We start from the raw sequence: 19,118 nt of genomic DNA, 5'->3' as shown, positions 1-19,118 counted from the left end.
CTAGTGGGGAAAGTGTTGTGTTAAAATCCCAAACATGTCAGATTTGAAGGAAAGTAGTGTTTCTTGAATAAATTTGGGTGCTTGGTTGTTTGGCAAATAAATATATCGAATTGTAATATTCTCTTGAAGTAGAGATCCCTTAATTAGTATGTAGCAACCTTCCTTATCTCTTCTCACTAATTTTAATTGAAAGTCTATTTTGTCTGCTAGGATTGCAACTTCCGCCTGTTTATGGGGGCCATTTGCTTGGTAGATTTTCTTCCAGACTTTCACATTTAAAATGTGTTTGTTTTTATGGGCAATATGAGACTCCTGAAGGCAGCAGATAGAAGGATCTTGCTCCTTAATCCAACTTGACAGTCTATGTCGCTTAATTGGAGAGTCAATCCGTTAATGTTGAGAGTCAGGATTGAGATCTCTTTGGGAGTTCCTACCATTTTATGCACCTTCTTGGGGGCTGCAGCAACTGGGTTCTTCTTATGGTTCTTGGATTCTCAGATTAGGTGCAGTTTCTTGGCCTTTATTGTGGCCTTGTTGGTTTTCTATGTGTAGGACATCGTTAAGTGACATTTATAGGGCTGGTTTGGTGGCTATATATTGTTTCAGTTGTTCTTTGGTATGGAAAGTTTTTGTTTGGCCTTCATTTATGAAGGAGAGTATAGCTGGGTACAGTATTCTTGGTTGCTAGTTGTTTTTCTTTAAGGCATGGCATATATCATTCCAGGCTCCTCTTGCTGTAATTGTCTCCGCTGAGATATCTGATATTATTCTAATTGGTTTCACTTTATAGGTGATTCATCTTTTCTCCTTGACAGCTTTAAGGATTTTTTCATTGGAATTGATCCTATGGGGATTATAATGTCACGGTGAGATATCCTGTCCTAGTCTTGTCTATTTGGGGTTCTAAAAGCTTCTTGAATCTGAATAGATTTATCTTTTTCCATGTTTGAGAAGTTCTCTGCTTGGAACATGTTAACCAAATTTCCTAGTCCATTAACTTTTGCCTCTAGGTGCTCCTCTACTCCTATTACCCTCAGATTAGGCCTTCTGAGGATGTCTTCCAAATGTTGAATAGATCTATCCTATTTCTTGGGTTTGTCTTAGATAGTTGTATGTTCTTTCTCTAAAATAACCTGGCTGTCTTCAATCCCTCAGATTCGATCTTCTGCATGGTCTACCATGCTCTCAAGACTTTCCACTTTGTTTTTAATTTCTTTTCCTTCTATTTGGTCAGCTTTGATGACTTCAAATTCTTTGTTGGAGCTTTGTTTGAGATCTTATATGAACTTTATTACTTTCTTAATATGGTGTTGTGTTTATTCTCAAATCACTTAGTTGATTGGTTATGGTTTCCTTGGACTCCCATTCCTTCTGTTGGGCTCCATTCAACATTCCCTTTCAGGTCTCCCTGACTTCTTTCAGCTGTTTTTTATTGGATTCCATGAATGCCTCTATTTGGTAGGAAAGTAACACCACTTTTGTGCTAGAACACTATTCTAAGGCAAGCATCAACGAAAGTCCTGTAGTTGCACAGTCAAAGTCTGGACCTTTTGTCAATATCAATTTCTGGGCCTTTGTCAGTATCAAAGATGGAGCTCTCTGGTGGTGGGAGAGGGGCGGCCTTCCCTCCTCTGCTTTCTGAGAAGGAGTGAGGATGTCAGGGTTCTACTCATGCCAGAATCTTGGTTACTGGGCTCTCTCTGGTCTGCAATTTGCAGCATGAATATATCTGTTCCTTGACAGTCCTTCCTGGTGTTGAGTAGAATATGCACACTTTGTCTGGCATCTTTTTGACTGGACTCTCTCTGTAGGCATGGTGGCTCTGGCCACTGATGCTCAGATCTGTTTCCTTGCCTGGATATTCCATCTCTGGCCAAACTCTCTGTACTGTGATGGCACACTGGGTGTGATTCTCTAGCCTAGGATTCTTGACTGGAATACTAAAACTGTTGTCTACGTGAAAGCTTGTTTAGCCTAGACCTTTTGCCATCTTCCTCCGTACTCTAGATTATGACTTTAGACTCTAACTTGGGACAATGATCTGCTGTTAGTTATTTTCTACTCTTCTCCTTCTTTTCCCCTTCCACTTACATAATTTTATTTAAAGAAACATATTTGCGCTTGTATTTCTAAATTCTTCAAAATTATTTGAATTTCTTCATACTTCTGGCAGCCTCCTATATATTTCTCAATGGAATATTTTGTCACTACCATTTTTATCCCATATGATATTGGATATCTTCCTGCCTAATTCAGTGGAAGACATAAATTACACTCATCCAGATATTTCAACACTTGTTGAAATGATTTCTTACATAGAAATCATTATTTTAGTATTTCTGGGGAGGTGTCATCTGTCATTTTTGAAAGCCCCTACGTGATACTTATATGCAAAGCTGTTTTAAACCAATATGCCATTCAGTAGATGAACGAATCAACGAAATGTCAGATATATATACATATATATCTATATCTATATCTATCTATCTATCTATCTATCTATCTATCTATCTATCTATCTATCTATCTATATGGCTGAACTCTATGCTTCCAATTCAAAAGGAAATGGAAAGATTTTTCAAAATTCCTGCTGAATAAAACAAGCAAGACTCAAAAAAACAGATTGCATAGTCTCCCTCATTTGTAATAATAGGAAATGTATAGAATAACACTAGCAGATGAGCAGAATGGCTCAAAAGCTTTGTATATAGGACCATACAACATCATGTTGAGCAAAATGAACAACTAGATATGGAAATAGAGGTTTTTCTTTGTGGTTGTTTTTTTTAATGTACTATGTGATTTCTTTTTTCTTTTGTGTTTTCCCCTATAGTTTATCCCGTGCTGTATTTGATTTCAGTACTGTATGTATTGCACATGTACTTATCTTAATTTGACAAGGCAAGATGAACAACAAATTGGGGAGACAAAGGACAAAGGGTAAACAAATGCAATAGCAATACTCACAAGACAACATGTTGGAAATTTACATTACAACTTGTGAGGGATTTGGGGGGAAAGGAAAAGTGTGAGAAAAATGATGTAGTGGTTAAAATTTCGACATATTAGGTATTCACTACCTTACAATTAATGCAACCCCTGTATATATCACCTTAAAAATAAAATTAAACTAAAAAAAAGTTACATAAAGTATAATTTCACTGTATTGCTATAGTAAATATTATTTTATGTGCTTTATCTTTTTAAAAATGAACACTATTTGGCATCTAATTTGAATTAATTCACCTTTTTTATCAGAGGTTCATCAACTTGAATGTTATCAAAATATACAATATTTTCACAATATACCTACCATAATTTTCCAAAAAATTATAATTTCAGTATTATCTCATAGTGAAACAGAAAACAGTTTAATTCTCTGGAAACTTCTAACTTTTAAAACTGAATAACTGTTCAAAGGACAGTATATATGTGTTTTTCAAATTTCTTACAAATACTGACTACTCATTTTCAAATTTTGAGCATTTCATATCAGAGATATTCAAAACAGTACCTGTTTGAATGTTCTTTAATTCTGCAATAGCTGCAGTTTCTAATGGGGTGTTACATATTGAGAAATCAACAGAAAAAAATAGCCATATTCTGGTGAAGAATATAACTATGAAGTATGTGTAATAATTAATTTCTCAAGAGTAAACATTTGTTTATCAGAGTAAGCTATTATTTCTGTGCCCATCAATCCCAACTATTTATGCCATAAAGTCTTCCTAGCCCAACAGTTTCTAATTTGTAAGGTGCACCTTAAAATTCCCTTAATTCACATCATGAATAGCTTATCACTCTTGTGAAAAAATACTACACTTGTGCTAATATGATGCCCTTCCTATTGTGGAAAGTACACTACACTAAACTTTGCTGCAACATATTTCTAATTTCTAGAAATCAGAACACTTGCAAATATTATTTATCTTTTTTATCTATCATAGATATTCAGGAGACTGAGATCAGAGATTATGGTTCGAAGCCCACCCAATCAGGAAGATTTCTTAGATTCTTCTCTCCAATAAATTTCTCAGGAAAAGCCAGACTCAAGTGGCACTGAGGTTGAAGAGGTAGGGCATGAGCCTTGAGCACAAATCAGCTCAAAGAGAGTGGCCAGGCACAGAGTTCAAACCTGAGGAAAAACCAAAAAATAAAAACCAACTCCAACCCTAGCATTTTTCTCATTGTATACAGAGGCATGTAATTAAGGTATTTTCTTCCTCTATTATGAGTAGATAGAAGACCCAAGACAATTGCTCTCTTCATACCATGTTTCACCAAAACCTAAAAAAATTGCTTGTTCTTAATTTATAAATTAATATCATCCATTTGTTGGCAACTCTGTCTAGATTATTCACACTATCAATTTATACATGAACTGTTGGAATTATGAATTAACTGTTGTAATTATACCTCGCTTCAAAGAATACTTTAGGCAAATAAAATGCCAGATGCATGTGAATTTGTCGATTGAAACCTCTACTTAAAAAGAATTTTGTAGTATCCTATAGAATATGAAATTACAAATAAAACCAAAATATTTATTTTAAATCTAAATTCTAATTTAGCAAGGTCTATAAAGTCCTACATTAGATGAACTTTGTATTTTTCCAGACTTAAAATTTTGTAATCTTTCATTGTTTCTTTGAAATCCAACAGAATGATGCTTATTTTTTCAAATTTTTTATTGGGAATCATGAGCCATTTTGCATCTAGGAACCTTGTGTAATGAAGAGAACATTTAAAACACAACTGAGGATTATATATGAGTTGCATTTCAATAAGAAACTTGCCTTCTCAAAACATAATGACAAAATTAGCCCAAACCTCCAACTGTGTATTCCTTTCTTGTTGTTTGGCTTGTTTCATTGAGACAAAATTATACTACCTGGCCCAGGGAAGGTATCACTATGTAATCCCACTCTCTAATCTCCTGTCTTAGTCTGAGTGCTAGAGTTCCAGGCTTGTATCAAATTGCCCTGCCATAGTTTGGTGGTTTATTTAATATAGATACAGACTAGCAATTATGAACGTCTCCTATGATCTTATGCATTAGACTGACTGCTCAAACAGTTTATGTACTATTTTCAAAGATGTTCTATCATTTGACACAGGATATGAACATTTAAAATGCACCTGCAGGGGTCTCTGATTCATTCTTCCATGGATCCAATCCCTTTAATAATGATTAATTGACTTTCTTATTATCTCTGGTCCCTAGGTATGTAATAGTCTCAAACTTCTTTGAAGAAATTTCACTTGAGGACTTTCTAATATTAAAAATTATCACTTGATCTAGTCTTACTCAGGATATATTTTCAATTGTTTTCTAACATTTCTCCACATTCTGAGAGTTGTTTCATTTGTGAAGGTGGGTTTGTACATGTATGTGCCTCTGTGTGTATATGTATGTTTGTATGTGTGTATGCAAAAGCCTCAGCAACCTTATTCAGAAATCTTGCTCACGACTAGTATTCCATCACTTGAGCTCATGCCTATAATTCTTGCTACTCAGGAGGCTGAGATCTGAGGGTTGCGGTTCAAATCCATTACGAGTAGGAAAGAAAGGTTCTGAGGCATTTATCTCCAATTAACCACTAGAAAACTGGAAGTGGCACTGTGGCCCAAGAGGTAGAACACATATTGCCCAGGCCGAGTTCAAACTCTGCCACAACCTTAAAAAAAAAAAAAGATAAAAGATAAAAGAAAGAAAAAGAAATGAGATCTTTGCCACCAGTTCTTTGCTAGTATAATTCTCACTTTCTCACCATGGACTTTTTTCCAGTTAAGTCCATGCTCTTATATCTAACTTGCTTTGGAACCAGAATTATTCTTCCATTGTACATTTTCCAAATTTGCGTGATTAGCAACAATGATTTAGAGATAGAAGTTGAAAGACAGTGGCCTCATCATTCATGTTCCTCTTAGTATTAATTATTTCTCTATGTCACTCCCATAGATCTACATAATGGCCTTGGCTTTATTGGTTCAATGTTGTCTTATTTGCAGAATCATCTATAGTATATTAAACCATTATACTTAAACACAGAACTTTTCTTTCTCTTATTATTCCTATTGTTTCTTCTACAGTTAACTTGTGTACACTTGGGAAATAATGAAAAACACATACACACACACAAATAAACTTTTCTGAGAATCTTCTCCCAGTTAAATTTAATTTAAGAGCACTTATGAAATTTGAACTTAATGTACTCCTGGATAATGGTTTCTTCTTTTATAGTAAAAATAGTTTACAGAGGGCTTAGAGTTACATAAGTAAGGTAATGATTATATTTCCTATTTTTACATCCTCTTTTGTTTTTGCTGTGGTATCCGTTCCTTCTCCATCTACTAAATTCCCGCTCCACTCCCCAAGATGTAAAGTTCGTTTTCTACATAGTGTCTTGTTCATATCATTGTTACAATTGGTCATCATGAATCTCTTTTTCAGAATTCTGTTGTTTCCCTTCCCCTCCCCAAACTAGATGGTTTTACAGCAGAATTCTACAAGTCCTTCATAGCAGAGCTCACACCAATACTCCTCCAAATCTTCAATTAATTGAAACAGAAAGTTCACTACCGAACACATTCTATGAAGCAATCATAACCCTCATCCCAAACGAGGCAGGGACTCATCAAAGAAAGAGAACTATAAACCCATTTCTTTGATGAGCATTGATGCAAAACTTCTCAACAAAATTTTGGCCAATGACTTCAACAATTCATCCAAAAAATCATGCACCACGATCAAACAGGATTCATTTCAGGGATGCAAAGCTGCTTCAATATACGCAAATCAATTAATATTATTCATCACATCAACAGGAGCAAGAATAAGAACCACATGGTTATTCCAATAGATGCAGAAAAAGCATTCGACAAGATCCAACACCTCTTCATGATGGAGGTTTTGGAAAAATTAGGAATCCATGGAACATTCCTCAATACAATAAAGGCTGTATATGACAAACTTACAGCCAGCATTATACTTAATGGTGAAAAACTAAAGCCGTTTCCTCTTAACTCAGGAACAAGACAAGGATGTCCAGTCTCTCCACTTCTCTTCAATCTAGTATTAGAATGCCTAGCTACAGCAATAAGACAAGATGCAGACATAAAGGGGATCCAAATAGGGAAAGAAGAAATAAAACTCTCCCTCTTGGCAGATGACATGATCTTGTATTTAAAGAATCCCATAGCCTCCACTCCCAAATTGCTCAACCTGATTCAAACTTTGGCAAAGTAGCAGGGTATAAAATTAACCCCCCAAAATCAATGGCTTTCTGTATGCCAACAATGAGAAAAGTGTGGCTGAAATTAGGAAAGCAACTCCATTTGTAATAGCCCCACAAAAAATAAAATACCTAGGAATTAACCAAAGAAGTGAAGGACCTCTATGATGAAAATTTTAAAATCTTGAAGAAGGAAATCAAAACAGATCTTAGAAAATGGCAAAATCTACCATGCTCCTGGATTGGAAATATTAACATCGTGAAAATGACAATACTTCCTAATGCTGTCTACAAATTCAACGCGATACCCACCAAAATTCCAACCTCATTCTTCAAGGAAATAGAAGAGTCAATCCAAAAATTCATATGGAACAATAAAAGACCCTGAATAGCAAAAACGCTCCTCAACGGAAAGAACAGTGCTGGAGGAATATCAATACCAAATTTCAAACTCTACTATAAAGCCATAGTAATCGAAACAGCTTGGTTTAGCATAAGAACAGACCTCAGGTACAATGGAATAGAATTGAAAACCCAGAAATCAACCTACAGACCTATAGCCATCTAATCTTCGAAAAAAGGGAGCTAAAACAATAGAATGGAAGAAAGAGAGGCTCTTCGGTAAATGGTGCTGGCAAAATTGGTTAACTACTTGTAGAAAACTAAAGCTAGATCCTTATATATCACCCTGCACCAGAATCAACTCCAAATGGATCAAAGACCTCGAAGTCAAAGCAGACACTCTGAAAATATTACAGGGTGAAATAGGAGCACATGTCATAATTTACGTAATACTACTTACATATCTGTAGTTACCTTAAAAGGTTTTAGGCCTTAGAGCAGGGAGGTAAAATGTATTTTTATTTCTGCATGAAACAATTTGTGACTTTATACCAACAAACTGAATTTGACTCTTTCCTTATTTGCAAGGTAAGTTGGAAAATATAAGGTCTCTTCACTTTTCTCTTTTCTTGCTCTAGAAGTCAACAAATATATTCTTCATTTTTTATGGTAGATTACATCCATTTACAGATGAGAAATGTAAGGCTAACAGTCAATGTAGTGAGTAAGAATGATAGCAGAATTTTTGTCTGAGGTCTTCACTCTGTGTGCTTACAAAGAGATAATTTGGTGATGGAGAGGACCAATATGAAAAGACTATGGGGAAAAAGCATACTTTGGAAATGGTTGTTTTAGGACTAGGTGACAGTGATGAGTAAATGAAACAGGCTGGTGTCAGGGGCATAAAAAGGAGTACATAGAAATCATATTAGTGACAGAACCTAAGAAAATCTTGATCATTCATCTTATTTAATGGGAGGGAGTAGAAGGTAAGAAGAAATCTCAGGTGCTTCCACTGGTCTGGCTGGCAACTGTGTTAGTGATATTCTTAGTAATAAGGACGACAGGTTGAAATGATGGATTTAGGGCATAAAACTCTCTGATTGTTCTGAAGTTCATATTAAACAGATGCAAAAATAGGTCTGTTTAGACATCATCAAAATATCCACTACCATGAATATGAAAAATTATAATAAAATTGGGGTGGTATTATTGAAGGGAAGAGGAAATGTAAAGTTCTCACACAAGTGTGAGCAATGTGAGCACCAGAGTGGACAAGATTGGAAGAAAGAGAAAAACAAGGAACCAGAAATGTAATAAACACAGATTTTCTGAAGTAAAGGAAGGAAAGAATTTTCAGGAAGATATTGAAGGAAATATGCTATTTGGATTTGAAAAGTAAAAGGACATAGACAAGTTTAATAAGAACAGTGTTTTGGTGAAAGTCATATTGATAAAATTTTGAGGTATGAATTCAAAGCCGTAAAATTCTGGATCAATGAATTCAACAGATCCTGTTGATTTTAAATGCTGGGAACATATGCTTTTATCCTAACCTTAGCAAAATTATACAAATATAACTCTCATGAACTTTACTTAGGGCTATTCTGTGAATATTTTTGAACTTTGTTTAGCCAGCAGATTAGAGATTGAACTACAGCAGACACAAGCCTAATTTGTCCTAGAGTTCTAATGAGTGACCCATGTATCCACAACAGTTTGGGATTTTATTGAAATATCTTTAGATATGTCTGGATATTTTATTAGCTTATTCATTATAAATGTAGGAAAAGTATCACCAAGTATTAGTTTGAACATACAGCTTTACTGATGTGACTGAAGACTCCTAGAATTGATTCCTCTTTAGAATAGAAAATGCGTCAATAGCCATTGACACATCACAACTGCCATATACTCTATTTAATTCTAATTCTTGTTAGGGATATCTCCATGCTGAAATAACCCTGTTCATCAACCTGCCACAAATTCTTGTATGTAGGAAGTACTCATAAACTTCAAGCTTTTATTGAATGGAAGAGTTCAGACATTACCCTCACCTCTAGGATTAAATGCCTAAAGAGATAAGACATTTTGCTTTAATGCCTTTCTTTCATTTTTTTATACCTATTTGCAAGTAGGGAAGGATTCTGATTTAACAACAATACAGTGGTGACTTGTTTTAACACAACGTCTAAGATCTAGTGTTAATTCGGATACTCACTAATTAGCTACAGATTTTGTGGATATTTATATTTCTCCTGGGTAAACTAATGAGCACCAAAAAAATGTCCCTAAGGAGCCTTTCAATTCTAATATCACTGTTTGTCTCAAAATGCTTCAAATTCTACACCCTCTAATGTGGGCATAGTGTTATCTTGTGGAACTTTTCTCCTCAGAGAGTGAGTACTACCCTATTGCTTAACATGGACAAAGTACATTCATACATAAACTGGGCATGTGCAAACAAGAAGTGATAGTTGAACAATGTTCTTAGCAGTATTTACAGATGAAATGGAAATAGAGCAACTATGAAGTCAAAAGGAATGTGCAAAAAGACAGAGGCACAAAGTAGAATGTGCCAAGGAAATGCTGAAGAGTAATTTGAAATTATGTGCTCAAGTTTGAGGGTGTGTTCAACGTACAGCTTCAGACAATGTAATTGGATATCTTCAGGGGAAACTGCTTTAAACGATTCTGGGATAATTGTACAAGTAGAAGCCCTTTGGTCTGACTCTAATCAGCCACAACATAATCAATTTAGGGATTATTTTCAAAGTGCAAAGTGAGCAAAAGAAGGCTAATCAGAGTTAGTGTTCAGGTTGAAGTACGTCTTCATTTATTTTGGAGCATTAAACTAGGAAAAAAACCAAGTAAACATTTTGCAAGTACCTAAATTAAGTGGGACGTATTATATTGGTCTCTTTTTAACTTGGAAGTTATAGATTATGTCCTTTTATACTTGGGACAATGATATGCTGTCAGTTATTTCTTCTCTTCCGCTTCTTTTGCCCCTTACTTACATAATTTTTATTTAAAAAGACATATTTGCGCTTGCATTTCTAAATCCTTCAAAATTATCTGAACTACTTCATACTTCTGACAAACTCTTATATCTTTCTCAAGGGAATATTTTGTCACTACCATTTTTATCCTATATGATATTGGATATCTTCCTGCCTGATTCAATGCAAGATATACATTAGACTGATCCACATATCTCAACACTTCTACCACCAAGAAATCCTATCTTACATAGAAATCATGATTTCAGAATGTCTGGGGAAGTGGCATCTGTCATTTTTGAATGGCCCTACGTGATACTTACATGCAATCATGTTTTAAACCAATGTGCCACTCAGTAGATGAACGAATGGACAAAATGTGGTATATATATATATATATATATATATATATATATATATATATATATATATATCTACATACATACCCGGTGGAATTATTTGCTTCTAATTCATAAGGAAATGGAAAGACTTGGAAAAATCCTACTAAGTAAATTCACAAGACACAAAGAAATAGATTCCATGGTTTCCCTCATTTGTAATAAGTAGGAAATATCTAGGATTGTCCTAGCAGATGAGCACAATGGTTCAATAGCTATGTGTAAGTTGATGCTGAGCAAAATGAACTCCTACATATGGAAACAGAGGTTTTTCTTTGTGGTTGTTGTTTTTAATGTACTATGTGATTTCTTTTTTCTTTTGTGTTTTCTCTTATGGCTTGTTCCCTATTGTATTTGTTTTCAGTATCATGTGTCATTGTATATACAGTTATCTTAATTTGGCAAGGGAAGAGGAACAACAAAATGGCGAGACAAAGGACAAATGGCAAACCAATGCAATAGCAATACTCACAAAACAAAATGTTGGAAATTTACCTTACAACTTGTGAGGGGAATTGGGGTGAAAGAAAACAGTGAAAAAAATGAGAGAGTGGGTAAAAAGTTCATGTTATGTATTCACTACCTTACAATTACTGCAACCCCTTCTAGATATACCCCTTGACAATAAAATTTAATTAAAATATAAGCTACATAATATATTATTTCACTGTATAGGTATAGTAAATATTAATCAATTACCTCTTTCTTTATCAGAGGGGTCATCAACTTGAATGTTATCAAACTATACAATATTTTCAGAATATACTTGCCATTATTTTGAAAAAACATTATTTTAGTAATGTCTCATACTAAAACAGAAAACAGTTCTAGTCTATAGAAATTACTAACTTTCAAAAGTCAATAATTGTTAAGAGAAGAGAATATATGTGTTCTTCAAAATTCCTATGACTACTAAATATTCATTTTCAAATTCTGAACATGCCATACCAGAGACATTTCAAATAGTATGTGTTTGCCTTTTATTTAATTCTGCAATAGATGCAGTTTCCAATGGGATGTTGCATATTTAAAATTCAACAAAAAATAGCCACATTCTGGTAGAAAATAAACTTATGAACTATTTATAATAATTAATTCCTGAAGAGTATACATTTGTTCATCAGAGCAAGCTATTATTTCTATGACAATTAATCCCAAGTTTTTATGCCATAAAGTCATCCTAGCACAACAGTTTCCAACTTGTAAATTGCACCTTAAAATTTCCTAAATTCACATCATGACTTACTTAACACTATTTTGAAAAAATACTACTCTTCTGCTGTGATGCCCTCCCAATTGTGCAAAGAACACTACAATAAATTTTGCTGCATCATTTCCCCCCAGTGTTATTCTTGAGATAAGAACACTTGCAAATATTATTTATTGTTATACTTATTTTATTATATTATTATTATTATTTTCTCTATCATAGATATTCAGGAGATCTGAATATCTGAATATTAAGATCTGAAGATTATGGTTCAAATCCCACCTAGGCAGGAAGTTTCCTTAGATTCTTATCTCCCATAAACTGTTCAGGAAAAGCCAGACACAGTGGCACTGAGGTTCAAGTGGTAGAGCAGTAGCCTTGAGCAAAAACAGGCTCAGGGACAGTACTCAGGCCAGAGGTTAAGCCCTAGAAGAAATTAAAGAACAAAAACAAAATAAAAACAAACCTCAAACATAGCTTTTTTTCTCATTGTATATAAAGGTATGCAATTAAGGAAATTTCTTCCTGTGTTATGTATAGGTAGAAGAAAAAATGATTTCACAGAATTACTCTCTTCATACCATGTTACACCAAAGTCTCAAAAATTGCACTTTTTCTAAATTCATAAATTAATAGCATCCATTTGTTGGCAACTCTCTCTAGATTATTCATGTCATACATGAACTGTTGTAATTATCTATTAACTAAGTTCTAAGTATACCTCACTTGAAAGAATATTCTAGGCAAATAGAATTCCAGAATCATTTGTGCATTTCTAAATTAAACCTACTTGAATACAATTTTGTAGCCTCCTATAGAGTATGAAATTACAAAAAAATATTTGTTTCAAATCTAATTTCTTATTTAGCCAGGTTTACAAAGTCCTACATTAAATGAACTTTGCAATTTCTCCATGCTTAAGCTTTTGTAATCCTTCACCATTTCTTCGGAATCCAACAGAATGATGCTAGCTTTTTCAAATTTTTGGTTAGAAATCATGAGCTATTTTGCATCTAGGAATGTTCTGTAATGAAGAGAGCATTTAAAACACAACTTAGGATTATGTGTAAGTTGCATTTCAATAGAAACTTTACTTCTCAAAACATTATGACAAAATTAGCCCAAACTTGCAACTGTGTATTCCTTTCTTGTTGTTTGGTTTGTGTTATTAGACAAAATTATACTGCCTGGTCCATGGAAGGTATTACTATGTAATTCCACTCTTTAATCTCCTGTTTTAATCTGAGTGCTAGAATTCCAGGCTTGTATCACATTGCCCTGCCATGGTTTGTTGGTTTATTTAATCTAGACACAGACTAGCAAATCTGAACTTCTCCAATGATATTATCCACTAGACTGACTGCTCAGAGTGTTTATGTACTTTTTTCGAAGATCTTCTAATATTTGACACAGGATATGATCATTTTCAGATGCACATGCTGGGATCTCTGATTCATTCCTCCATGGATCCGATCCTTTTAATCATAATTACTTGACTCTCTTACTATCTCTAGTCCCTACCTATGTAATAGTCTCAAACTTTTTTGAAGAAAGTTCACCTGAGGACTTTCTAATATTAAAATGTATCACTTGATTCTAGTCTCAGAACATATTTTCTAACTTTTCTACACATTCTGAGAATTGTGTCATATGTGTGTTTGCACATATAAATGCCTCTGTGTCTATGTGCGTACTTGTGTGAATGTATGCTAAAACATCAAGCTCTTATTCAGTAATCTTGCTCAAAACTAGTATTCCATCACTTGAACCATTTTTCCAATGCAGCTTTTGGCTGGTTAATTATAGGTAGTGTCGCAAAGGCTGTTCTGCCCAAGATGGATGCAAATTGAACTTCCCAGACTCCTTTACATTCTTAGGTTTTATCTTTCCAGGAATATCAACTTTTAAACTACAAGCATTTTTGTGAGTGTAAAGTCTAAGCTGTAGCACAGATTTTCAACTCAAAAATTCATATAAAGCTAGATGAACATACACATTTCATATACTTAGTGTACACTGTTAGAAATGTAATCTTAAGCCGGATTCCACTGGCTCAGTCCTATAATCCTAGCTACTCAGGAGGCTGAGATCTGAGGATTGTAGTTCAAATCCAGCACAAGTAGGAAAGTTTCTGAAGCACTTATCTACAATTAACCAGCAGAAAACTGGAAGTGGATCTTTGGCTCAAGTGGTAGAGTGCTAGCCTTGAACTGAAGAACGGTGGGACATTGAAAAGGCCCAGAGATCAAGCCCTACAACCATAAAAATAAAGAAAGATTAAAAAAAGAAAGAAAAAGAAATGTGATGTGAGCCACCAGGTTATTGCTAGTATAATTACTGCGGTCTCAACATGGCCTTTTTTTACAGTTAAGTCCATGCTCTCATATCTGACTTGCTTTGGAACCAGAATTATTCTTCCATTCTACTTTTTACAGATTTGCGTGACTAGCTACCATGATTTAGATGTATTAGAAGAAAGAGAGTGGCCTCATCCTTCATGTTCCACTTGGTAGTAATGCTTTCTCTATATCACTCCCATAGATCTATATACTGGCCTTGGCTTTATTGTTTCAAAGTTGTTTTATTTGTAGAGTCTTCTATAGTATATTGAACAATTAGACTTAAACACAGAACTTTTCTCTCCTATTATTCCTATAGTTTCTTCTACTGTTAACTTATCTACACTTGGGCAATACTGCACAACACACACACACACACACACACACACACACACAAAGTTTCTGTGAAACTTCTTACCAGTTAAAATTAGCCTTAATTTACAGAGAACTTATGAAATTTGTACTTAATGTACTCCTGGATAATGTTTTTTTCATGCTTCTTATTGTAAAAATAATGTACAGAGTGTTAGAGTTACTTAAGTAAGGTAATGAGTACATTTCCAATCAATCGAGCATTGCTACCTCCTCCTTTATTTTCCCCTGCCATCCCTTCCCTCCCGATCTCCACAATTCCCCCTTCCCTCCCAAGGTTGTAAAGTTCATTTTCTACATAGTGTCTTATTCATCTCATTGTTACAGTGTGTCATATTGTATCCTTGTTTCAGCATTTTGTTATTTCCCTTCCCCTCCTCACATTAGAAAAATGTATATGCAAGATGCAAGCACCGAAATAATATCAAGTGAAAATGGGATATATGTGGGGGAAGAACATAGAAGAGAAACCAAAAAAATCACATAGTACATTTTAGATATATTAAAAACAATAGCAAGAAAGGAACAACAAGATGTGTCCCTATCTTGGGGTTCATTTCACTTAACGTCATCTTATATTGCCATATGTACATTGATAATGTTTTTATAAGCCATTTAAATTCCACGTGTTACCTAATGTCCAACGATGTCTTTGTGCTATTTCAATGAAGCCAGAAAACATTCATTTTACCTGGATCAGCACAATAGATATTTACTGAATATAAGTGGAAGGAACTGTTACTGCAAGTGGAAACTGATCCCAAGAGAGGAATTGAACATAAAGAAATGACAAAGTTCAAGTTAAGAAAAGAATACAAGGCTTGAAGGAAACTCTGTACTGGGCTTATTCGAGTCTGTTTTTTACTCATAAAACTTGTCTGTAAACTTGTAGTTGAGAGTATTACAAAAGGAAACAATATGCCATTTGAAGGCCAGCATAGGAAAAAATAACTTTGTTTGAAAAGTGTTCTACTGCAAAGGAACAAAGACATGTAAGTTTTAAAGTGTCTTATGGAAGGATATTTCACTCCTGAGATGATTTTCTTATTGTGAGTCAGTTATCAATTTCTTTTGTCTGGTCCTGAGTTCTCCATAACAATAAGGATTCTAAAAAAGCAGAATACACTGAGTATGATCAGCAAAAGGAGCCTCTTCTCAAACCAGTGCTTTAATGATGGTCCCAAAGTAATATGTGGGGTTTTGTGCTTGTTTGTTTGTTTTCTTGGTGCTGGTTCTGGGGCTTGAAGTCAGAGGCTGGACCCTGTCTCTGAACAATTGTCTTCCATGTCCAACTGCCCCCAAATCTAGTACTCTACTGCTTGAGCCAAAACTGCACTTCTGGTTTTTTGGTGTTTAAATACAGATAAGAATTTGACAGACTCTCCTGCATGGGTTGGCTTGAACTGAGATAGTAAGAAAGCCAAGTGACATCAACTGTATCAAGATTTCTGTTTTGAACCAAGAAATACTAGATGCAGTTTACTATAAAACTAATATTTGACAATTTTTAAAAGAAGAGAATATGTCCAGCAAAGAAGCCATAACTTAAATTACTCAGCAAAAGTAGGTGCACTGGATCACTTTGGATTTTTTTCTGATTGGGATGATAACTATTGACTTCATAGTTCCTTTTGGGGAAACTTAAAGTCATATTTGCAATTTTTTTGTTGGCCATAGGGCTTGAACTCTGATCCTGGGTGCTGGCCCTGAGCTCTTCAGCTCCGGTTGTGCACGCTACCACTTTAGGTACAGCACCACTTCCAGGTTTCTGGTGGTTAACGGAAGTTAAGTGTATCGTGGACTTTCCTGACCAGGCTGGCTTTGAACCACAATTCTCTGGTCTCAACCTCCTGAGTAGCTAGGATTACAGGCATGAGCCACCAGCACCCAGCTCATATTTGCATTTATGTGCAGGTAATGACACTATGTAGACAGAGAATGGAAATTTGAATCAAATGATGACATTTTCGCTTTTCAGAAAAATTGAGTTAGCAATAAATATGTCCTCCTTTTCCATGTTGTTACATTAATGACTCATGAGGTATGGAACTCTTACATTAGCATCCTCTGCTGTCTGCGTATGCTGACTTAGCAGCAGAAATTGTTCATAGTTAAATAGAGACTGAGATGTTTAGAAAGGAAAGGAGATCAGGTATGAAAGAAGGAAATAAAACTTATCTCACAGGAATTAGGAACTAGCCAAAGAAATTTAGAATGCCAGAGGCAATGAGGAATAAGCCTATTTGATAACTAGTTCTTCAATAACCAAAAATGTTTCCCTAGAACTGTTTTTGGTATAACTTAGTTATTATTATCATTTATTCCTTCCATCTGGAGTTATTCCTTCTCTTCTGTCAAAACTATTCATTAGCTTCTGCCTTTTTGGTGCTATGCCTGACAAAAAGATTTCCAAAATCTCACTTAGACTACCCTTCTCATTGTGATTAGCATTGAACACTCAAAAGCCTGGAATTTTGAATTTCCAGGATTAATCTTCACCTGATATCTAAAACCTGGTATCTAAACACATTCCTGTCATTACTTGCCGTGACCTATTAACAAAACTTTTTTTGTTCAATACAGTTTTCTGATATAGGTAAAGTATATGAATTAAGGATTATTGTCAGATATCAGTATGGAAGGAGCAATTATATATTACATGTATGGTTATTTTGTATTTACTAACTAAATGATTTTTTGCCAGTCCTGGAGCTTGAACTCAGGGCCAGGGAACTATTCTTGAGAGTTTTTTTTTTCCTCAAGGCTAGCACTCTTCCACTTCAGCCACAGTACCACTTCTTGTGTTTCTTTTTCTGTGTATTTGGTACTAAGCAATGGATTCCAGGGTTTCATGCATGCTAGGAAATAACTGTAATATAAAGCCACATTCCCAGAGCCCTAAATGACTTTCTTAAGATGGTATTACTTTTTCATTTCATTACTATGTATTATAATTTTGGCTAGGTCATAGAAAAGAAGTGGAAAACAATACTAAGTTCAGTATTGCTGGCATTCCTATCACATCACTAATGAAATACAGTGTTAAGACCTGCAGGACTCATAGGGCTGTTACATGTGACATTATTATGTAAAGCACCATTAACAGTCATCTCTGACATCGATAACATTCTGCTTCCACTTTCAAGGTCAAGAGCTGAATGTCTAAGACTTTTTATTGATTGGTTGTGTTTCCTAGGAAAGAAGAAGGAGGATGTGGAAGGTGATGGTGGAAAAATATGTATATTTGCTCCCTGTCCTCATTTTTTGCATTTTTAAAAAGTGCTACCGATGAACTCCCACACACATCTAATTGACTCTGCTATCTGCACAAGAAGCAGATAAATTAAGGAATTTATTCTTGTTGATAGTCACTTGTTAACAAAATCCATTTCTGGAAAAAAAGATACTAGGAAGAAAGTAGAAAGTATTGTCTATAAAATAATTTCTTCTCTTAGCAGAACAAAATGTAGTATTGAAATGATTAATCCAGCTTTCTTTGAGATTTTATGCTGTTTTAGTATCAAAATGTTCTCTAATTCCTGTAACATACAAGCATAAAATCATGATTTGAAGTTCTTAGTATTTTTAGAAACAAAGGTACATAATAGCTTCCTTCCTGCAGAGACATGTGATGACAAGTATGATTGGTTGTATTATCGTTCTCTTCTTTTTCCTCTTTTCTCAAGTATTGTATTTCTTGGCATATTTCCCTGTCCTGCATCAGCTTCCTGTAGGTGAGATTTACCTCTACTCTGCAATGTCAACATGTGACTTACTTCAGCTTACAAAAATGAACCAGAAGTGGTCAAAGGGTATTTCTAGGGGAAGATTTCTAGCCCATTGTCTGTGTCTAGCAGCTGACTTGTTTTCCCTTAGCCATAAAAATAGCATATTTCTAGAGGGAGTCTTCTTTCAATTTATATACTGGAAGAATATAGAATGTGAAATAGAGACAAAACTCAAATACAGACACACACACACACACACACACACACACAAACACACACACACACACACACACATATATACATATATATATATTTAAAAAAACAGGCAGAACTAAGATAATATTAGAATGATATTAAGATGTTAGTTTCTTACCATTCTTGTATATGTTTATGATAGTTGACTATAGCACACCAGAATTTAACAAACACTAAACAAGAACTAAACAAATAGATAACATTTCCTGTTTGATGCTATTCATTATTTTATAAATA

The sequence above is a fragment of the Dipodomys spectabilis genome, unplaced genomic scaffold (assembly GCF_019054845.1).
Source record: "Dipodomys spectabilis isolate Male_0828 unplaced genomic scaffold, ASM1905484v1 ptg000304l, whole genome shotgun sequence".
In the NCBI taxonomy this organism is placed as follows: Eukaryota; Metazoa; Chordata; class Mammalia; order Rodentia; family Heteromyidae; genus Dipodomys; species Dipodomys spectabilis.
Note: the sequence above shows the minus strand (reverse complement) of the source record.